Here is a 23,862-nt window from a genome sequence, read left to right on the forward strand (position 1 = left end):
AGCGCATATATTTGCCATCACAAAGCTGCAATTCTTCCCCATTTGACCGAGTTTCTAGCTCCAGTAGTTTCTGAGATATCCATACATATATTGTAAATAATCACCCTGTATATACACTAGGGTGCACCAAAAAGATAAATATTTTTTTCTTTTTAGTTACCGTGAAAATATCGTTCAGAAGTTTGAGCTTTTAGTATTAATATTAAGAGGTGCCTCATCCTGAGTTTCTATTTCCCATTCAAATAAAAGAGTTAAACAATTTTTTTCTTTGAAATTTTATTGCGTTCTAACAAATCAGCGTTTTGTAAAAATAAATACACAGTTTTGTAAGGAATTGAACGGTCTTCAAAAAAGGTCTGATATGAATTTTCATTTTATCGATTCGTTTGAAAGTTATTGAATTATTTTTTATATTTTATCGCAAATATTTCGTGATAAAATATAAAAAATTGGGGAGGTTATCATATACAATTTGAAGTTCAACGTTAAGCTTCAATAACTTCCAAACGAGTCGAGTAAATGAAAAAATTCATATTAGACCTTTTTTGAAGACCGTCCAATTTCCTACTAGAATGTGTATATGATTTTTATATACACGTATAAGACGCTTATTTGTTAAACGCAATAAAATTCCAAAAAAAATGTTTCCCTGTTATTTAAGTGGAAAATAGAAAATTACGATGAGGCACCTCCTAATATTAATATTAAAAGCTTAAACTTCACCAGAATTTTTTTTCATTATAATAAACAATATTTTCACGGTAACCAAAAAGAAAAAAAAATATATTTTTTGGTGCACCTTAATATACACCCTCGCACAAGATTTATATACACCCTCGATACAAGATTTCTCGTAAATAACGTTACTTTTTCTATTATTTGCTGTTATGTATTTTAATTTGATAAAATTTTGTTGGGTTAAATTATAACCCCAGTGACACACCTTTATATCGCATTTTTTGAAGACATTTTGCTACTATTGAGACAAACATTTTATGTATGGAAAAGCTATATCCTCTTCGGATCCCCGATACACATTTGTGTACAATATATTTAACAGTATTTTCTTAATTTACCATTTACACTCAAATTGAATTTAGAGCGAGAATAGTTGAATTTTTGCTTAGCTCTATCCGTCAAACCTATCACAACTTGACATTTATGCGCCACATGCCACAGGGTGGTTTGAATTTGGTGTACATTATCCAGAATGCACTATCTAATTGCCAACAGGGCCAGACATTGACATAGAACACGCCGAATCATATCGTCTAGTTTGAATCGTCAATAATGTAATTTTTTTATTATCTGATTTCGTATTAAAATTCACGACTTTAGACATCGACAGTATGTTATTCCATTTCTCAAGTGTGATCCTTGCAAAGCAAGCAACCGATATAAGATTAAGTAGATTTCCATGGCCTTCTGTGGTTGCATTGAATAATTAAAGTCGATTTGGGGGTGTTGGGAAAGACATTACAAGGGGTAATGTCTGGGAGATGGAGGGTAACTTCGTTAGTTGAATTTGCATAAACCCGCCTTTAAGGATATTTACTAATTGGCTTGGTTACAACTGACACTTGTTTCATACTCTGAAAAAACGCGTAGTTTCACACCATTCTGTTTTTAATACATGTCATGGGAATAATATATTTTTTGTTAACATACTATTTAAATCGTTATAATATAACTAATTTATAACAGACCCTAGAGAAGCTGAACAAACAAGGCAAAGAAAATAAAGTCCTTCTAATCTGGGCACTAGTCCATCAAGGGTAATGAAAAAGCAAGCCAGAATTGGACCAGAACCGTTCCGCTTCCTAAGTGAAAACCAACTTAAAGCAGAATTCAAAAACCTGAAAGACTTCATCTTTAACCTGGAATGGCAATCCTCCAATAGTTTAAGTCAACACTTGAAGACATTTCTCAAGACTTACGACCAAGAAAAATCAAAGATTTTCCTTCGAACAATCTTCGGCTTCTCACGGGGTTTAATAGGACAATTTCTACTCAATAAACACCTCACTAGATTGAAGCTAAGATAAAACGGCAAATGAAGATTCTCTGGGGAAATGGAGAAATATCAGAACACCTCATCACTACCGAGACTATAACCATTTGTGGCCTTTTGGAACCTACTATTTTTACGCGTAATCCGAACCTCGGTTCTCGGCCATATCGTTGTCAATGGCCTACCAACTTGGCGAGTGCCTAAATCGACTCTTACTCATGAGATATCCGATCTCATTCGGTCTCGAACCGGCGTGAATGAGCAGTGTGTGTCAATAAATATTGCGCTCTTTCCATGGAACAACAGCACAAGTTTCCAGACGGTTACCCATCCATTTACTCGTATCGTCTAAATTCGTTTAACTTCGGTAATTTAACAAGTTTCGACGTGGAAATAATTATTGACTGAAATAAATATTTAAAATATTACATTCTAAGTATCGGGATGACACTTACAGAGTCTCTTTGAAGCGGATGGCATACGTCCATTAGCATTGTATCTTTAGCAACAAAACTATTCTTTGAATCAATTAAAATCAATGTTATATTGTATAGTGTAATAAATGTTAATTTAAACAAGTCAATTATTATTTATCAGATCTATTTTTTAATAACACCTTAATAGAACATTATTGAGACATTTTCTTTGAAACTAGCTTTGTAATATCACTAAATAACAGTACTTTGCAAACTCCTTTCATTAATATAAAAACTAATTCCAGAAATAGTAAAAATTGTGCCAATTTGTAACTAAAAATATACTGTACAAATTAAATTTCTGAACAGGTAATGAAATATTTTACTACATCGCAACTCTCTGTAATTTCTCAGTTCGTATTTAATAACGAAATTCCTCAGTATTTTCCCGAAAAATATTTTATTTAATATCGCAAATATAAAAGAACGAAAAGAAAGAAAATTAATAAAAATCACTTAAAGTCATAATTTTATATTTAACAACTTGGAACATCTGCGAGTTTTAATTAAAAATAAATTTCGTTCACTTCTTTGTCTATTTTTGCTCTAATTTCTTATTGATTATTCCACTTATTGAAACTGTAACTAGTTTTTAATAATAGCATTCGAGATTACAAACGAGAGCCAGTCGATTACAAACTAATTTGTATTAAAAAAAATATACATTTAACTTTGCGTATCTATCTAATTTTTAACCCCCAATGTGCGTTACGGCATACCGGTATGCCATTGTTTATTTATAAGACAGAATAAACAAAAACAACTGAAGGAAGATGGCGCTCTTGGCTTGATAAAGACGTGTGTGTGTCCGGCTAATAAATTCTATAATTTAAGTAATTTAAGCGCCAGTACCTATTTTTTTATCTATATAATTTAAAAAGTGAAATAAAATCTTCTTTTGTAATAATTAGTACTTTAGTGCCAAAATGTGTAGAACAGACACCAGAAGTCAAATGTACAATCGGTAAATGCACGATTGGACGAAATGACAGGCGAGTTCAAGTCCACTATGGATTATTATTTTATTATCATTTAAGAATGAATTTATCATCAAGGCGACATCTGATTCTAAGGGGGATAAGGTCAATAGAACATTGCCGAATTTCAAAATATTTCAAGAAACCAATTTAAAATCGATGAGTGAGCTAAGGGAACAGGTTAGACTTCTCAAAGAGCAAGAAGAACTACTAATCTCAAGAAATGCACAAAATGAAGATATTGGAAAAAAAAATCTTTTTTTCTTTTTTACGGGATTAAGGAAAGCAACAATAGTAATTTATACGAAAATATTCTACATATTTGTACCAATAAATTAAATATTCCCATAAACTAGATAAATATTAGTGATTAATTAAAAATAATCATACAGGAAGTTTGAAGTTTTTTGGTTTTACTTTATAAGTAATTCCCATACAACACATCAAATCACATTTACGATGTGTTTACATTATTAGATGTAGACACAGGGTGACACAATTCCCCCGATGCAAATATGATACGTTTACACATTGTAGTTCAACACGTATGCACAAAGGTTAAACGTCCGCCTCACAATGTAGCCACAGAATAGCATTTACGTATACACAAAGTAAGGGATACACAGTGTGCCGTAAGATACACAGTGCTTGTGTATTACGTTTAAACTCTGTTTACACATTGCAGTTGTGACTACTGCGTGTATACGTATGTATTTTGCTTCGAATATACATCTTGTGCTAGATAAAACTACTTCTAATGGACGAATTTAGGAAATAATACAAGTTTTGATGCCTAATTTTTCGATCTTTTTAAGATATATTTATTCAATGATACCAATTATATATTTTTAGAACGAAAATTATGAAGGCAAAACTTTGTATTTTCCAAAAGTATCTCGATCGTAAGTTCAAGAGAAGTAGCCTTAAAATTGTTCCATTTTTGTTTTGTATTAAATGTACAATTTTTTTCCATAAAATGGATTAAGTGGTTAAAAATAAAATTCTTATATTTCTTTATATCATGTTAGCACTTACTAATTGTTAATTTGAAGTTTAATGGAATAATTTTGAAGTTTAATGGAATGGTCATTTTAACAGAACGTTAACGGTTCTTGTAGACATATCTAGTTTAAAAAAACTAAAGTGTTCGTGACGGTGCCGTGGCGCGACGTTATAGTGATAATCGCGCCTTATCCGATAGTCAAGCAGTATCACAAGCAGCACGAGAGAGCCAAGGAACAATCATGTTCATACAAAACCGACTAGTAGACGAACTACAATCGGATGAGATTCTGGGAATGGTCTCGGATCTCACACCACCAATCCAACTCTTGACGCGCACCTACAACGTCCTGTTTCCGAATAGGGACGAATGGGATAAGCCGAGAAACGGCTTATTATTTGCGGAAATGTGTTGGTACACGGACGGATCCAAAAACGATAAAGGATCTGGCGCAGGAATTTACTGCAGCAGTCCAAAGACTGAGATCTACCACAGTCTTGGAAAACACACCACTATTTTCCAAGCTGAGCTATATGCGATTGAAACCTGTGTGCAACTGCTGGTAGAACAGCAATACACCGGGAAAACAATAAGCATATTTTCGGATAGTCAAACCGCGTTGAAAGCACTTGAGGCAACGAAAAGTACGTCCAGGACGATTCTTCATTGTAAGATATCATATATATATATATCATCAATATATTAGGAGATGAAAACAAAGTGTCGCTAATATGGATACCGGGACATGTCGGCCTAGAGGGAAATGAACGTGCTGATTTCCTCGCCAAATTGTTTGGTGAGGCTCGCCATTCGTGGGCCCAGAACCGACACTTAGCGTACCAAAAAATCTCGCAAGAGACAGGCTCTGTGAATGGGTTAGGGATGTAACGCTTCGGGACTGGTATGACAGTCCCGGAATGGAACATGCCAAGACAATCCTAGCAGGGCCATCCAAACGTAGAACAGATAAACTCCTAAAGGCTGGTAGGAACGGAGCCGTACGCTTACTGCAGTATACACGGGCCACTGCCGGCTGAGATCACACCTACAGAGGATGGGACTGGTGGAATATGCCGAATGCCGACTCTGTATGGAAGATGACAAAACAATGAAGCACGTTACGTGTACCAGGTTTGAGGTGTTTGGCAAACCCACGCTAGACCTATCAGACCTAGAAGACATATCACCCTCGGACATAACGGCATATGTTAAAAGGCTGGGTCTTGAGGGCGAACTTTAATGCTCTTTTTCTATTAAAGAGCTTGTAGAAACTGAGCCACAATAGGCCCTCGTGTCATCAGTGGAGGGTCCCACCTGGGACTCACTCTTAGTAAAAACACAAATACAATACAGTATCACAAGCAATCAACTCAGTAACCATCAATTTGAAGTTGATCAAAATATGCATAGAGATGCTGAACGAATCAGGCAAAAAAAATAAAGTTCTGCTAGTCTAGGTACCAGCCCACCAAGAATAGAAAGTAATGAAAAATCAAACGATCTAGCTAGAAAAGGAGGAAACACTGCACCAACCAGACAAGAACTATTCTGTTTCTCATGTGGAAACCAATTTAAAGGGGAACTCAAGAACCTAGAAGACTCCATTTGAATCCTGGAATGAGAATAAATCTTCCAACCGTCTAAGGTAATCGATAAAACTTCAAAACAATGTGCTAAAAATTTGTTCTCGAAAGAACAATCTTCGGATTGACACGGAGTTTTTAACAGAACACTGTCTCCTCAATGAACACCTTGGTAGATTGAAGTTAAGAAACAACGGCAAATGTAGATTCTGCGTTGAAAATGGAGAAACACCGGAACATCTCATCACTGAATGTGGCGAGACGCACAGATGGAGAACTAACCTCTGTAAAACCTTCTCAGATACTGGCTTATCTCAAAGTCCTGAGACTGTATGATGAGTTATAATTCAAGAAAGAGGGACGATATATCGGCTCTCAATAAATCAAGGTCGTGGGGATTAAGTTTTTCCCTTCCTTACAATCTACAATTTACAAGTCGACATCGACGGTACAGTTGACGGGTCAAATTGTTAGTTATTATATTCTCGACGTCGCCCAACACTGAGTCTACAATAAATGAAAATTTAATCTGACACCAAAGCATTGGTTCTAGTTTTAAGTAAACTAATTACAAATCCTGCGCAATTTGCAACATCGAAGTTGGCTCCTCTCTTTTAGAGCAGCCATAAACTGCCAAAATATGATAATGGCATATGTATCTAACTAGTAAATTTTGTCAAAGTACAGAACGAAACACACCCCAGCCCACTAGCATAAACCGGAATGGACAGGCGTTATTAACGAGGAAAGTCCGACTACATCGAATAAAATTACCAGTAACTGGTCTGCGGAGGGGCAGATCCTAATGCCCAAACGATTTATGAAAATAATTACCGCATTTCGTGCCGGCAACAACATTCATTTTGTTAAATGTACGCAATAATTGTTACGCTGTTTCGTTCTGTCACAAACATTCCACAAAATCTATATTTTTTTTGCTGGAAACTTTATTAAAAAAGCTCTACATATACAGGGCAATCAACTTTTAGGATAATTCACTTTTTACAGCCCGATTGCTAACATAACACTAACATACACAGCATGTTAGTATATTTAAAAAAAAATAGTTCTCACCACTGCTGTAGTAAAATAACAGCCTATTCATTAGACAACCAGTTGACTTTCTAGTGTTTTAGTAGTCGCGCATCTTTTCTCTTACACTTACGGGCAGTCAGAGCGTCACTCCAGATAGTTTATACAGTAATAATGATGTTCTTCCCGTATGAATTTGAAGCCTTCTGTGTTTCTTCGAGGCCTGCTTAGTTTGAGGATTGACTATATTTAATCTGGATGTCCTTTTCTCACCACGGCTTATAGGTATCTGTTTTGGTCTATGATGGATGCTGGAAGAGTGTATAAATGCTTGGCCCCATCTCCTGTGTGTAAGACTCAAATTTATATGTAATCTTATCGATCGCATATATTTCAACAGTAGTATTTTCAGGTCTTAGATAACTTTTTGGTCGGTTTCATTAAAAAAGTACAATTTAATTTAAAATTTCAATTACAAACATCGCCTTTTGTAATGGTATTACTGTAAATTCATACAATGTGATATTATAATTTATACAGAGTCAGAAACAAAAATTCAGAACAAAAATTCTAGAAGTTAATATTGGGTTGAGATGAATATAATAATATTAAAATATTAGGTATATTTTTTATAATTATGTTTTACTTCAACGAAATCATCATTTTAGCATAATTTTATCTGACAAGTATTTTTATTCATAACCTAACAAAATTTTACAATGTTAGTTACAATAATTAGGAATCATCCTGATTTAATATTGTATTTTAACAACTACGAGTGTGTTTTCCTCTGTATCTTGCTAGGCGGAAAACCTTTTTAGTTTAGAATATTTAATTAGCTTTTTTTCCGAAATACAAACGAACCCATGAGTGCTCTATTGACGAAAAGCTGCCGTACGCTGAAGGTTAACAAAGATTTTTAAATAATAATTTCCTAACACCTAAAAAACGTTATAAATTTAAACTAAACCCGATATTTGTAGCTCTGCCAGATAAATATTCATCAATTTTAGTTACTATAGCAAAATTATACGAATAATTCCATCTAAGTTGAGTTGTATAATATATTTATAACTCGGAATTAACGACAAACTGCACATTTTGCCGGCTCGACTGCAGATCCATAATCTGGAGTAGCATTCTGTCGCAAGTCACGTACTTGTCGTAGTTGAGGCGACGGATTAGGGAGCCTTAACACTTTCCCACATAAAATATATGGACACTTTCTGGAAAACGCTAAACTTGTCGGTAGTTCAACTATATTTAAGTTTTAATGCTTGAAAAATATGAGCCTCTAAAAATAAGTTTTCTTGTTTTATGAAACGGTCAATATTTTTAGTAAGTATGGTTGAAAAGATATGAAATAATTGTTTGTTTGAATTGAAAATATTTTACTCCAGTACTTTTTATTTTTTTAATTAATCGTAAATTATTCTGCAAAAAAATGATGATAAAACAGTTTCTGGTAAACTTTTGGCACAAAAACATTTCAAATTTATAATTTCAGTCTAATAACTATCAGTAGCGTGTCGTGGATAAAAGGGCGGAGGGGGCGAAGACCTTAAGGGGCGCAATGATCAATAAAGGATCAAATATATTACAAACTTTTTTTTATATAATAAGACTACATAAAAACGTTTATTTTTTTTAATTATAAACCTAAAAATTAAAAAATTAAAAAATTATATTTTTTAAATTATAAATAAAAAAAAATATATAATATTAATTTGTTTATTAAAAAAGTTAGTATACAAAACAGTTATTTCAAAGATAAAAGCGTCTTATTTTAACCGATTTAAAAGAATCAATTATTTCGTCTATATTTAAATCCTGGGCTGTATCTGCTTCAATACTGAGAAGTGGTAAATAAATTGGTTCTATCTTGTGTGCTGGTGCACCTCTGATAATTATTAATTCTTCCTAAGCTACTGAAAGATCGTTCTGCACCAGCACTGTTGGTGGCTATAGTGTAAAAAATCCTCAGTAATGCACATAAAGATGGATATGAAGATTCAGCATTAATTTCTTCTAATAAACTGCAAAAATGTTTATATTCCTCAATTAAAGAAGGTTTAACATCCACTTGGTAAAATATCTGTAGATCCATAAGACCATAAACAAGACATTTTAAATTGTCATCATTGACATTCATATCCAATGAACAATTAAATTTTTGGCATATTAAGGAAGTCTTCAAACCGATTCTCTAGAGTACCAGCTAGAGTACCATAAAACACTGATATCTTGAAATTATCTTCAGAATTTTGATGTAGGTAATTATTCTGGATTTTATCATGATTTTTTTTCATTCTTCTTTTTCTTTTTGTGGAAAATTATGTTGACGTATTGCATTTATTTGCCAAAATAGTAGCCTGTTTTTTTTAAATTTTCAAAATATTTTTCACTTCTTAATGATTTGAGATCTTTAGTTACCGCAGTAATCATATGAGCAGCTGTACATAAGTTGATATTAACCTTTTGCAAGTGATTGGACAATATACCGTATGATCGAATAAAAACGGCGTCAGCGATGGCTATGAAATGAAGATCGCTGTCATTTTATATGTAAATTTATATAGGAAATGCCATCGATCGTCATTTCCAAGCCAACTGGACGCCGTTTTTATTCGATCATACGGTATTAATTTTATTCAGCACTTCATTATAATCGATTATATTTCGATCGGTGATTCCCCGAATTTATTTACTTTGCGACTGCTTTAGGTCTTCTTTTTTGGCGGCGCCGCGCCGGCGCAACATTATGTCTAGCCATTGTATTTTTATTTATAGACAATGGTCTAGCGGTAGCGTAGTTTCAAACCCATATGAAAACTTTCGTATCTACGCATACGCCTTCTTCATTAGAGATTTAAATTATTAAATATAAGTAAACATTAATAAAAAACAAAAATAAAATGTGAAAAATATATACGTTATTTTTTATCTTGAAGAGCTAAGGGTAGGTACGGTAGGGCACCGTTTGTTTTTGCGATAAATTCAGTTTTTCTATTTTTTTTTCAAAGGGCGCCAGAGGCGCTAAGCGCCTAGGGGAGGAGGGGGCGTTCGCCCCCCCTGGCCCCCTATACGACACGCCACTGATAACTATTTAGACAACATGTTTAATTTATCATAACGATGACAGATATTGATAATTTCGATTTCAAATATCTCAAGAACCATTATTTGTGGAGATTTTTACCAAGAGATCTTTTTTGCGTAAAAAAAGTCGTAAATGTATATTTTTTTACTCAGTTGTTTTATACAGGTACGGACGAAAAGTTATTACTCTTCATACCTGTTAATAAAATATGTAGGTTTGGTTTGGTTTAGTTGGCGCCCTCTACAAGTAAGAGTCATATTGACTTCAAAATCAAATTTCTTATGTTAAAAAACTCTCAGACACCAATTTTCATCCAAATATTGACGTTATTTACGACTCGGACAACCCTGTGTAGTGAAAACTGCCGATATCCCTTAGTTAAGTGGACCGGTCGAAGTCGATTCAGTGCACGTTTGCCTTTCACAGGTCTGCGAGTGTTATAATATAAACATTCGAAAAATAGATTTTATAGTAAATTCCACCTAGAACTCCCCGATTTTCGTCAAAATTCCGCCCTGTTTATTGCAGCAGCGACAAATACGAAGGAAAATGCTTTATCGGTGCAGAAATAACGTAATTCCGTCGCGATTCCCTATTGGCCGGAACGTGTCGACGGCGCGGGCGAAATTGCATCGGACCGTGATGTATTTGGAGCACGCGGCCAGAGGCTCGCCTGCATGCAAAACTCCTTTAATTAGAATTAATCTTTTTTTAGTCGAACTATTCTCTTCCCGACCGACCGACGTGGTACAAACCAGTCTCAAACATTGCGTTGGATAACGGGTTTATGTTGGCAAAATGGCAGGGTGTTTTATGAGCGTTAAAGAAACATAAGACTAATTAAAATGGAGGAAACATGCTTGAACTCCCCAGATAATTTTATGCAAAAAATCTATTAGACTTTTTGAAGAGGCGTTAAAGTTGTACTAGTCGTCTAGAATTTCGTTTTATTTGAAATAGGCATCTAAAAGTTATTTGCAAAAATCTACCTTCAAATTACCAAAATTTATAATACGGCCCAGAGAAAGCTACAATTACAATACCAGCAAAAATATGATTTTGTCATTGTCAAATTCGATGTGGCATTTTTTTTTTGTTTATAAGAATTTCTGTGATTTGAAAAAGGTGGTTATTTTTTTTCTGAATTGGAATGATCACCTACAAAAGAATTAGTTGAACTGAGAATAGTATTGGCGGTGTATGACATGTTTGCTGTCCATTACTCGATCACTCGCAGGCCATGCTCATACCACATACATCCACAATAATTTAACAAACAAAAGAAATATTTGAAACTAACGGATCTTTATTAAATTATACTAATTAATAAAATGTTTACATAATTCCCCATTCACAGATTACAGTTGAGGGTTGGAACCTTTGGTGTTACACAGCAAAATAAAAACACTAAATCACCACAATACACCAAAACACTTTTACTTTTACACTGGACGCGCGTTTCGCTAACCATGTTAGCATCATCAGCAGATGATTATAAACTAAAGTACAATCTACAAGTTGAGCGTTTATATACTCGCTCAGTGGGCACCGAGTGGGCGTGGCAAAATCTAGCCAACCGAGTCAGAGCCCACTGAGCGTAACAGTAGATTTCCGCCACTAGAGTAGTAGGAACAAAGAACTTGAAGGAATTGGACCGTTGTCTCTGTTCATAATAATTGCCTTTAATTTGAGACTTGTTTAATTAATTTTAAATTATTAAGATCTATAAAATGTTCTTTATCAACAATATGTTCGGCAACGCAAGATTTATCCGGTCTACCATATCTTATCTGAGCTAAATGTTCTTTAAATCTAGTTGATAATGATCTTCTAGTTTGCCCAACATATTTCTGATTACAATTTTTACAAGAAATTTCATAAATCCCCGACCTTCCCAGTGGAGGTGTTTTATCCTTTGGATTACCTAATTATTGTTGTAATTTATTATTAGCACTATACACATGTTTATAATTGACATTCTTAAAAATTCCTTTTAGACCACGGGATAACTCTCTATCAAACGGTATCGAAAAATATTTAGACGTATCTTTCTCCACTTGAAAAGTCGAATTTTCAGAAATCATTAACCTATACCTACGTTTTCTAATTAATTTATCAACTAGTGAAGGAGAATATCCATTACACTCAGCTACATTCCTAATGTAATCTCTTTCTATTTCATATCTTTTGTTGGAAAGTGGGAAACTAAGTAATCTATGAACTAAGAAATTTAAACTAGCCATTTTATGTTCAACACTATGATGTGATTCATTAGAAATATATCTGCGTGTGGTCGTATTTTTCCTATAGATATCACATTCCAGGCAATTATTAGTATTTCTAATAACCAATACATCTAGAAATGGTAATTTGTCGTTGTTCTCAATTTCATGCGTAAATTTAATGAAAGGAAAACGATTATTTAACTTAGAAATAAAATTATCTATGGTGTCTGAATGTGTATCAAAAACAGCAAAAAAATCATCTACATACCTAAACCAAACTCTTGGAAAATACTGAAACTGATTTTTAGCCTCCACTTCAAACCTGCTCATGACTAAATTAGCCAAAACTGGAGACAATTGGATTACCCATTGCTGTACCTTCCCGCTGTTCAAAAAAGTTGTTATTAAATTGAAAACAATTTTGTTTCATACATAACGATGTAAGCTCAATATATTCAATCACAGTTTTATTGTCGAGACCATTTGCGTTCAGTAATTCCTTCAAGTAGCCTAAAGTATGTGGAATTGGAACACTTGGGAACAACGAAGATACATCAAAGGAGACCAAAATTTCACGTTCATGCAATGTTATATCTTTAATTTTGTTAATGAATTCAATATTATTTTTAACTGAGAAAGAAGGTTCATGATCAGGTAAATTTTCGAACTCCCTTGATAACCATTTTGCCAAATTATAAGTCGGAGAACCTACAGCCGAAACAATTGGGCGCATAGACAGGTCCGGTTTATGAATTTTTGGCAAAGCATACAATTTTGGTAATGAGGGATTGGGTACTTGCAATTTCCTCTTTAATACTTTAATACCCCAAATGTTTGTGAAATTCACGCCCCACAACACAAGGCTGTTAAGGAGAGGATCTTTAGCATTCAACAGAGGTTTCGTTTTCAGTCCATCTAAGTTTCTGTATTTAATATGCTCACAAAGACGGTTTTTGAGTGTGCTCCAGAGAAAGAACTCGCTCGGTGAAAGATCCTGTCGTCTTTTCCTACTCTATTCTCAATAAACGGGTGTAAATATTTTTCTTATCTTCAACATAAAGAATTTTGAAGTCATTGTTATTTTCTTCCTGTTCAATTATTTTTGTCTTCGCACTTCCATGTGCTTAATTCCCTAGTGCCTTTAGATTAAAACTTCCGGTTTATTATTTAAACTGTTGACTTATTCGGTATAAGCTTTCCGGACACTGAGCTGCGAACATATCTAATACAGTGGGAATACCATTTCCAACAAAATGCCGTTTAACCATCGTAACTTTTTCAGAAGTTGCGAAATTCATAATTATTTTATACAAAATTACTTTGTTGGGTATCTTCAAATTTTTGTAAACATAATGTGACATCGATTTTAACAATGACACGGTCACATTTTTTACTGGAATTTTAATTGTAGCTTTCTCTGGACCGTATTATAAATTTTACTAATTTGAAGGTAGATTTCTGCAATGTCCTGTGTTCAGATGCACCACATGGTATGTTAGCGGCAGGCAAAGTATAAAAATGCGATCAATATCAATTGTAACTGGGACTGGTGTAAAATAAAGTAGCCAGACAGTTTTAATTTCTGCCGTACCGAGCGCTGATGTCAGAATTTTAAAAAATCTCTTAAAATGCCCGAGCCTATAGTAAATTTTATCTGGTTACATATTTGGCTGCGTAGGCATCTCATTCACAAAAACAGATAGTAGAAAACATGTCTAATATCAATTTACAATAAACAAGAATTTCAATATCAACATTTCTGTTTAATAGCATAATTAGTTTGGCGTTTATGACTGAGTGTACAATACAATCTGTATAATTAGGATTTGATGTTTAATTAACGCCATCTATTGTTTTCGGATTTCACTTATCGAACAATAATTTAAACAAACCTAACGAGAGGCAGATATATGATACAATGGAAAAGCGTAATAATTCGTGAAACATCCATCCATTGTGTCGATCGGTGTTGTTTTTTCAGACTGCCTTTTATTTGAAAAAAAAATGGAAACATACAATGATATACGATCGAAAATCCATAACTTTTTTGTCAGCGGATTTTATTTGTCATCCGATTGTTCAAAATTGGTATTAATTATTTCTGAACAAGATTTTTGGGATTTGTTGAAGGGCAATCAAACCAACAACTGAATACTTTACTTGCCTATGAAAAGATAATTGGGGGACCTTTATATTGGCACTTCCACACACCAAACACTTTCTAGTCATTTTTACGAGTATTTAGGAAGTCCAACGAAAAAAAATTGAAATATAATTGCAAAAACTTAAAATTAACTTCTCACTAAACACATTTGCATTCTTGGCTATACCGGGTGTTGCATCGTCGAGCGAGACATAGGAAATCCAATGTAAATGTTAATGGGGTCAATTATTGGCTTCCCTAATTATTTTAGAGAATAATTCTATTTAGGTTAATTGAAGAGCACTAAAACTCACATTCAAAAGAGTAATTTTAGATATTTTTGATTAGCCCGTTTACGAGTTATCGCCGATTTCTTTTTAAATATTCCTCCTTTCTTATGGCCCTGTATTTACTTATGAGCACCAGGCAAGGTAAAAGATAACTGTCAAATGAAGTTGTTATTTCAGAAATTTATCTATTTAGTGCTTTATTATTATTATTAAAAATTCATACATACATCAAAAATATTAGCCATGAATTACACTACCGAAGCAAAAGTATTGATGATTAAATGGTATTATCAAGGAAATAGTTATCAAAAGGTGTTGGACATGTTTGCTGCTCTGTATCCGAATAGATCGATACCTAGAAAATCCACAATCGCAAGGAATATCCAGAGATTTGAGACCAAAGGTACCCTAATAAATAACTGCAGATGTGAAGCAAGGTAGGAACAAAGAGAAGATGCAAGAAATGATACCAACTTGGAAGTTTTATTGTGCGTGGAAGAGAACGATGGAAAGATCAGCACAAGAAAACTTGAGGATGAAATAGGAATAGATCACACTACAGCGCAGCGTTTCTAATTTTGAAACGACATAAATACTATTCCTTCAAATATGAAAAGCACAAAGAGCTACGAGATGGGGACGAAATACGGCGGCAGGCGTTTTGTTTTGATATGATGGAAAGAGCAAACACGGATAGGGAATTTTTAAAAAACATATGTTTCACTGACGAATGCACGTTTACCTTAAATAATGAACCCAGTGTTCAAAATTATCGATATTGGAGCAAAGAAAACCAACACAGGTTTGTCGAAACAAGGACGCAATATCCACAGAAAGTAAATGTTTGGGCAGGGATATTCGGACACAATATTATCGGGCCATTATTTCTTACGCGAAATTTAAATGCAGAATATTATTTGGAACTCCTCGAAAATCATATTTTACCTGCTTTACATGATTCCGCTAGGGAAAATCAGGAAGTTTGGTACCATATGGATGGCTGCCCGGCACATAGTACCCTGGCTGTTTGGGAATATTTAGACAATAGTTTTAACGGAAACGTTATTGGCCTAAATCATACAGTAAATTGGCCAGCAAGGTCTCCTGATATTTCGCCAAATGATTTCTTTCTCTGGGGCCATTTAAAAAACAGGATATACAAGGATAAAAAATACCCAAATTTAGACGAATTAAAAAATTCTATTTCTGCTGAATGCAATATAGAATTTCTGTTTACCAACTAGCGACTGTAAGAAGAGAATTTTATGATCGCCTGGGTTATTGTCTAGCAGTCGATGCAGGAATATTTGAACATCTTAAATCCTAAAGTTCTAACAATTTAATAGTACCTAAATTAATAAGTTATTGAATATTGTAATAATACTATAATTAACCTTGTAATTGATTACTTTATTTTACTTTAATTTATATTAATTTGTATTTATAAATACATCTTTAAGATTTCCGATGTAGGAATGAGTTTTCAATAATAATAAAGCACTAAATAGGTAAATTTCTGAAGTGACAACTTCATTTGACAGTTATCTTTTAACTTGACTGGTGCTCATAAGTAAATACAGGGCCATAAGAAAGGAGAAATATTTAAAAAGAAATCGGCGATAACTAGTAAACGAGCTAATCAAAAATATCTAAAGTTATTCTTTTGAATGTGGGTTTTAATGCTCTTCAATAAACCTAAATAGAATTATTCTCTAAAATAATTAGGGAAGCCAATAATTGACCCCATTAATATTTACATGGGATTTCCTATGTCCCGTCCGACGATGCAACACCCGGTATAAAAGTGATCGAAAAAAGAGTAATTAGTACAATTTTTAAAATAAAACGTAAAAAACAAGCGTCGTTACACAATGGAATTAAGATTATGACAATATGATGACAATGAAAAGTTGGTTTCATGCAACGTGCAACTTTTAATGCTCATGGGGGGCACAAAGTAAGATCCTCGGAAATGACAAACCTATTGAACGTTTCATAAGTACAATAAAGAAGGATTGAAAATGGCATGTCGTGATGTTGGAGACATCATCATTTTTAATGCTAAAATTATGGCGTTGATTTATCCACGTAAGAATATATTATGATCTAGGTATTTGACAAATGATGATAACACGTTGGACGATGACTGAACAATGTTTATAATGGTACATTTTGGAAATCCTCAGCTGGTGTTAAAGTCGTCCATAACTAGGTGCAATCGTATAACATTTTAAGCCCCATAACTCGTGGTTTGCAGCCCCGATACCAAACGTATCCACGAACTGAATCGCGCCATAATCCATGTCGGCTATTATTACAAATCTGTAATCCCCAGGAAAACTGGCCTATCCTATGTGTCTGTCTCTTTCTCTCTCGCCTATAGCATTCCATGCCCCGATGATTTACGAAGAGTATGCAAAACGCGAACTTAATCCCCTAAATGGTCAATAACGGTTTTGCATAAAGGATATTGATGGACTTTTTTCAGCCTATTTTTTAGAATTCGAAATAAAAAGAATAGTGGCTTTATTTTGTGTTATTAAATGTTTATTTAACTAGCTCAAAATAAAATATTTAAAACAATTTATTTTAATAAGTAAATTTTGTACAGGGTGAGTCAACGATTAAGTCCATAATCTCATTGTTTCGAGGTTTGCAAAAAATTTGTTAAATATAAAAGTTATAGGGAAGGTTAAGATACACATTTTAAAATTATTATTGGATATACAGGGTGCTTCAAAAAACTGTGGTGGATATAACATATATGTTTTTTTTTTAAATGCAACACCTTATTGTTTATTTTAGATTCTGCCGTAAAATTCTATAACATAATTCTATAATAATATATATTTTTGTTTTATCATATCAGCTATGATGTTTTAGCATAAATAAATTAAAAAGAGGATCAGAAAAAAATGATAATATATGGGGTGAGTCTTAAATAAGTGCAACTATTTTCAGGACTGGTACATCTCGATAAAAGAAACATATTTTCTCTTGACCGTTTTTCAAATAAGTCCAAAATAACGGCGTTATATTACTTTAAAAAATTTTTAAGAAAAAATATTTTTTTGCTTAAATTTTGAGAACCACTGGAACCACTGGATTTTCTTTCTTGTAAATTTAATTTACTACCTACGTTGCCATATTATCAAGAAATTATGTTTATTAACTAAAAACGAAAAAAATTCCAAATTTTTTCAAAAAATTCCGAATTTTTAAAAAACAATTTTCGCTAAAAAAACTCATAATCATGTTTCTGGGGTCGAAATATACTACCCCTAAAAATATATGCACTTATTTAAGACTCACGCTGTATAGGGTGTGCCATTTAAAAAATTTGAGATTTGCTCTTACTGCATTGTTGCAAAATCGTAAATATTTCAAAAACGGTAAGATTAAAGTGCGGTACACCTTAATCAAATTTACATTTATTTAACTTGTAGAAACTAACATTTAATAGTATACAAGGTGTTTATTTAATTATTTAACTATTTAAAAAAACACAACTTTGATATTTTTTATTTATTTGGGACGCTCTGTACCTTTTGAAAATAATCTTAAATTGTAGTTTTAGTAGTCCTCCAACGATCCCATTACTCACAATTTCTTAAAAACCTAATCATTTGACTCACAATATTCCGTGTCGACTAAGGGGAATAAAGGTTGATTCCCACTATACCTTCACGTTTCCTTTCCATATCCCTTCCATATCCGTTCCGTATTTTTTATTGTATTGACGCTATACGTAAGCTTCCGTTCCATATCAGTTCCATACTTTTTATTGTACAATTTATATCATTACGAAAGTTTTATTTTAAAAATTTGTATCTTTTGAAAAAGGTAATAGATTTAATTAAGAGGTGAAAGAATAAATAAATACCAGCAAAATGTTAATAGAGCTGGTACAAATGTAAGAACTTGACAATGCTGTTTCCGATACGCATCAGTCCGTCCGCCAAAAAAATGTATGGAAGTAAAGGATATGGAACGAAAGGGAAACGGAACGGATAGTGTGCATTGTCCTATTCATTTACATGATATAATACTTTATGTAAACGGAAGGGAAACGGAGCACAACCTTAAGCCTGCCAAATTACTAACAAAATAAAAGTGCGAACGCTTTGGCGTCAACAATTTTGCCAAAAGAAAACTTTTTTCCTAAACAAACTTGTCAAATTATATCGAATTATAATATTTACTTTGTAAGTTCGTTAAAGTCACTTTAGAGAATGAAAAATAATTTGAAACTTTTCCGGCGAAAAAGGTTTAATTTAAATTGCTAATTAAAAAGTTCCTCTGCCGTCTGGAAGAATATATTTTTAATGAGCACTTAAAGTTGCCAGGGAGAAAAACCGGTAAATAACAGGTGCAATAAGAAGAAAGTTAATATATTATAAAGTCGAGATTTTTGCCTGCATTTTATTTTTTCGTATTTAGATTTTATTTTTATAAACTTTACTAATGAGAGGCGCATTCTGTAGGTTAAAAATTAAAGTAATTCTCTAGGACAAAAATTTCACGACGAGTTTATACAAAATTAATGAGTAATATTTTGAACGAGAAGGGGTTATTTTTTATTTTGAAAAAAATCATTCAAGAATTACGGAAATAGTAGAATATGACGTTATCGGTAAAATAGTTAGGTACATGATTCTATTGAATTTTTATTGTTTTTCTTCTTAATTTTTGTAAAGATTATGTCTCATTTACTTGGAAAAACATTGAAAAAATAAAACTGATTGGATATTTTTGAAATATTTGAAGAAGTATGTAATGCTATCTAAAGTATTGATGGTCCATAAATTGCTGGCTAACAAACTTTTGTTTCCCCTCTTACGGATGCCCCGTAGCTGCAGAACGGATCGACGTACTGTATATTTTCTTGACAGTCGCTGGCAGTCGTTGGCGTCAAGGTACATTCAGGCTGAGAGCGTCTAGCGTCCCGTCGCGTTTGCGTCGCGTCCGCGTGTCGAAATGGAATCAATTCACTTAACTTAAATTAGACCGTCCAGGCAGACAGCGTCGCGTTTGGCGTTGCGCTAGCGTCCGCTGAGCGTCGGGGTTCGAGTTCAATGGGGCGGACGCGACGCAAAGGCGGCGCGACGCTCGACGCTCTCATCCTGAATGTACCTTTAGTCTTACGGCAGCTGACTATAATTATTATATGTCAAATATCTTCGCAGTTATTGGCAGTCGCTTGGCAGTAAAATGATATTTGGGCAGCACATATACATTTTTTTACCCAAGTGAGACACCCCCTCGGCTTGTAAAAAAGACCTGAAAATTTACTTTAGCCGTAACATATACAATATGTCCCTGAATTGTCTTTACAAGAGGAAAAACTTTTTTATTATTGACAATTTGGGAAAAATGCATTCTTCATTAAAATGTTTGCTTGTCTATTGTCATATGTGGGTTGCGGACCAACGTCTAGGATTACTTATTTCACTGAGATTTATGATAAAAAGTCCTTTGCCTCGGGTACAGATACCGCCACGTTTTGGAAATAGCTTAAAACGAAACAAACTTGAACGAGGCAACATGAAATGCCAAAAAAAACACGCCCTTCTCATGAGTAGTTTTCAGGCTTTTAAGAATAGAAAGTATGTCAAGACAACTGAAAATAAACTGAAATGCGACCTTGACTTGGTTCGAAGAGTTCTTCGCATAGTGTAAAAGCTGCAGTAATAAAGTATTATCACTAATACAGCAATAAATCTAACATTTTTTTTCAGCAATATTTTATTAAAATATAGATTCCGTTGAATGTAGAAGTTTTAAGGATTAAGTTTGTAGCAACAAAATTATTTGATTGAAAAATACCTATTTGTTATGCCAATTAAAGCCCAGATATACAAAAAAAAATCTTTCAACTATTACAGCCAGGAAACAAATACACTACTGTAGATATACAAATATACCGGGTAGGCATTTCTGACCTTGGGTGCCGATTTTCGTGTATACAAAGAGTACGATCAAGACGTAGATGAGTAACTCCTAGACTTATAAACCGACCCAAAGTTTCGCTTGCCAGTAGGGTATGACCTCCCAAAGTTAAATGTTTTAAAAGAACCTGATCAGTTTATTTTTGGTTAAATTACAATAAGGATACTTTTTACTATAGTAACTAAAATGCAGCTAATTATGAAATTTCAAAATTAAACGAGATAATAGTTTAGATTTTTTGACAACCGAAGGGAATTTTTCAGTTCGTAGTTTACAGAATTTATAGAAATCATAGTGGAATTTTCCCCCTATTATATTATTACTTACAATCTAAGATTAAATAATCATTTTTAACTGATTTATTTAGGTTGAATATTATGTACAAATTACGTCCAAAAATTTTGTCGGCACCCCCCTGTCGGTTTTGTCAAAAATGAAAAGGTCTCAGATTACAACTAAAATATACATACCGATAGCTTATTTTACATAGAATCCACTGACAAAGACCGCAGAATGATATCTCTAATAGATTTCAAGCAATTTGAGAAAATGTGCGAACAAATCGATACATTTAGCAGCGAATATCTCGAGAACAAAATGTGCAAATCTCAAAATGAAACAGTTTTGTAAAGTATGCGTTTGAGTTTACAACATATTATAAAATAATCAAAATCGGTTGTGCAACATTTTTTCGTCCAAAAATTTCGTCGGCACCCCTCTGTCGATTTTGTCAAAAATTAAAATGTCTCGGATTGCAACTAAAATATACTTACCGATAGCTTATTATACATAGAATCCACTGACAAAAACCGCAGAATGATGCGGTTTTCATTAAAATGTTGTGCTTGTCTTGGTATTAACCATTTTAGAATGGTTAATACCGTTTATGCTTTTCAAAATGTCCATACCGTTTTAGAGAAGATTAAAAAAAAACATGAAAATATAGTTGAATTTTTTCTAAAGTTCTAAAAAATCAAAACGTGTTTCTATGGTAATATAGTTTCGATTTCATTCTTTGATAGATTTTTATTGATAGAATTTAATTAATGTCATATTTTTTGCTGTTTTAAAATGTTAAAGAAGCACAACATTCATTTAGTTTAATGCTATGGAGAGAGTGATAACAGTTATTGTGTTACAGTGATAATAGTTATTGATTAACCATTTTAGAACAAGCAAAATTTTTTATGAAGAATGCATTTTTCTCAAATGTCAATAATAAAAAAGATTTTCCTCTTGTAAAGACAATCCGGATACATACTGTATGTTTTATATTATCGTATATAAACGTATATCTACTGATAACGATGAAGTGGATAATTTTTGAACGTATAAAAGTACATCAACAAGGTAAAAAATAATGATTATTGGTTTATCTGATGAATATTTATATAATAATATCATTAATTATAGGACTCCGTGGCGCAACGGTAGCGCGTCTGACTCCAGATCAGAAGGTTGCGTGTTCAAATCACGTCGGGGTCAAAAAACTTTTTTTGCAATTTTCCAAAATTAAATTTATTACGATATTTCTAGCCCTAGATCACTGATGGTGAACCTATGAATCGCAATTTTTTTAACTAACCCACGATTGCTAAGCAACCACTAGTTTATTTGTTTATGCGGGTTTATTTAGATTTTCTAATTTGTGTGGATAATTTATACAGGTTGTCCCAGAAATAAGTGCAAGTATTTTAACTGGTAGTATAGTTCAACCCCAGAAACACGCCTGTGAAGTTTTTTCACGAATTTTTTTTTGAAAATTTCACACCTCTACTTTTCAACCAATAACATGCTTTAATGTTGACTAGTTACCATGGCAACTGAAAAAATTTCCGGAAATTTTTTCGAGGCGCCACGAAACTTTAGTGGAAATTTTTTGACAGTTGAAAAGGTAAACATAAGATCTACAATCATAATGTGAATGAACTACAATGTCTATATACTGAAATATTACCCATTTGAGTTTTAGCATTTGATGTAACTAAGGTTGGTAATATTTTTTATTTAAGGAAATATGTTACATATGAATTTCTTCGAAATTGCCATGTTCTAAAAAATATAGTTCTGCCGCCTTTATTTAACTAAAGCTGGTATTTTTCTATTTAACGAAATATGATGGATATACACTTGATTTTGATTTTCGGGTGTTATCTGGTTTTATATTTTCAATTTCTTCTTTAATGATTTGTTGGTTTACTTTTCCAAATCGCGATATTTCGCTATACACTTCTTACTCTACGTACAGAAGTTTTAAAACTAGTAATAGCTTAATGACAGAATCGCAAACAAAAATGACAAAACACATAATATGTCAAAAACATCAATACCTTGGCCAACTTAACAAATTGAAATTATTTTAAAATGTCATGTTGGATTAATATTTTTTTTTTCAAATTTAGGTGTGAAATTTTCTTACCGAATACCACGCAAGCTTAAATTATTCCTGGAAATTTTCTTTCGGGCACGAATATTTTAGGAAAATTATCTCTCGTCTTCGACTCGGGATAATTTTCAAAATATTCGTGCCCTCAAAAAAATTTCCGAAAATAATTTAAGCTCTTGTGATATTATAAGTGAAAATTCGGAATTTTTTTAGTTTTTATTAAAAAACATAATTTCTTGATAATATGGCAACATTGGTAGTAGACTAAATTTACAAGAAAGAAAATCCAGAAAAGATCCAGTGGTTCTCAAAATTTTTGCAAAAAATCATTTTTTTTGGAAATTTAACTTTTTTTGTAAAATAACTCCGTTATTTTGGACTTATTTGAAAAACGATAAAGAGAAAATATGTTTCTTTTATCGAGATATACCACTCCTTAAAATACTTGCACTTATTTCTGGGACACCCTGTATATCATCTCTATTTTTTTCAAGCCCTGCACTGGCACAAAATTCTGTCTATAATCTTCAGTTTGATCATTACAGTTCTAAATTTACGCAAATGACAAACGCGTTTGTAGTATTTGAAATAAAACAGAAGTTTTAGATAATATGAGATAAAGTGTATAGTTTTACTCACATTTTATTTTTTGAGTGTCTTGAGAGAGACTTTTTTGGAAGACTGTAA

General features: G+C 33.0%; 1 non-coding gene across 1 annotated transcript; it reads left to right on the forward strand.

The window, feature by feature from the left end:
- The first annotated feature begins 22,202 nt into the window (after positions 1-22,202).
- On the forward strand, positions 22,203-22,274 carry Trnaw-cca. Its single transcript has one exon. It is a non-coding gene; the product is annotated as a tRNA-Trp (tRNA).
- Positions 22,275-23,862: the final 1,588 nt, after the last annotated feature.

The sequence above is a fragment of the Sitophilus oryzae genome, unplaced genomic scaffold (assembly GCF_002938485.1).
Source record: "Sitophilus oryzae breed Bouriz unplaced genomic scaffold, Soryzae_2.0 scaffold_466_pilon_pilon, whole genome shotgun sequence".
Taxonomy (NCBI): Eukaryota; Metazoa; Arthropoda; class Insecta; order Coleoptera; family Curculionidae; genus Sitophilus; species Sitophilus oryzae.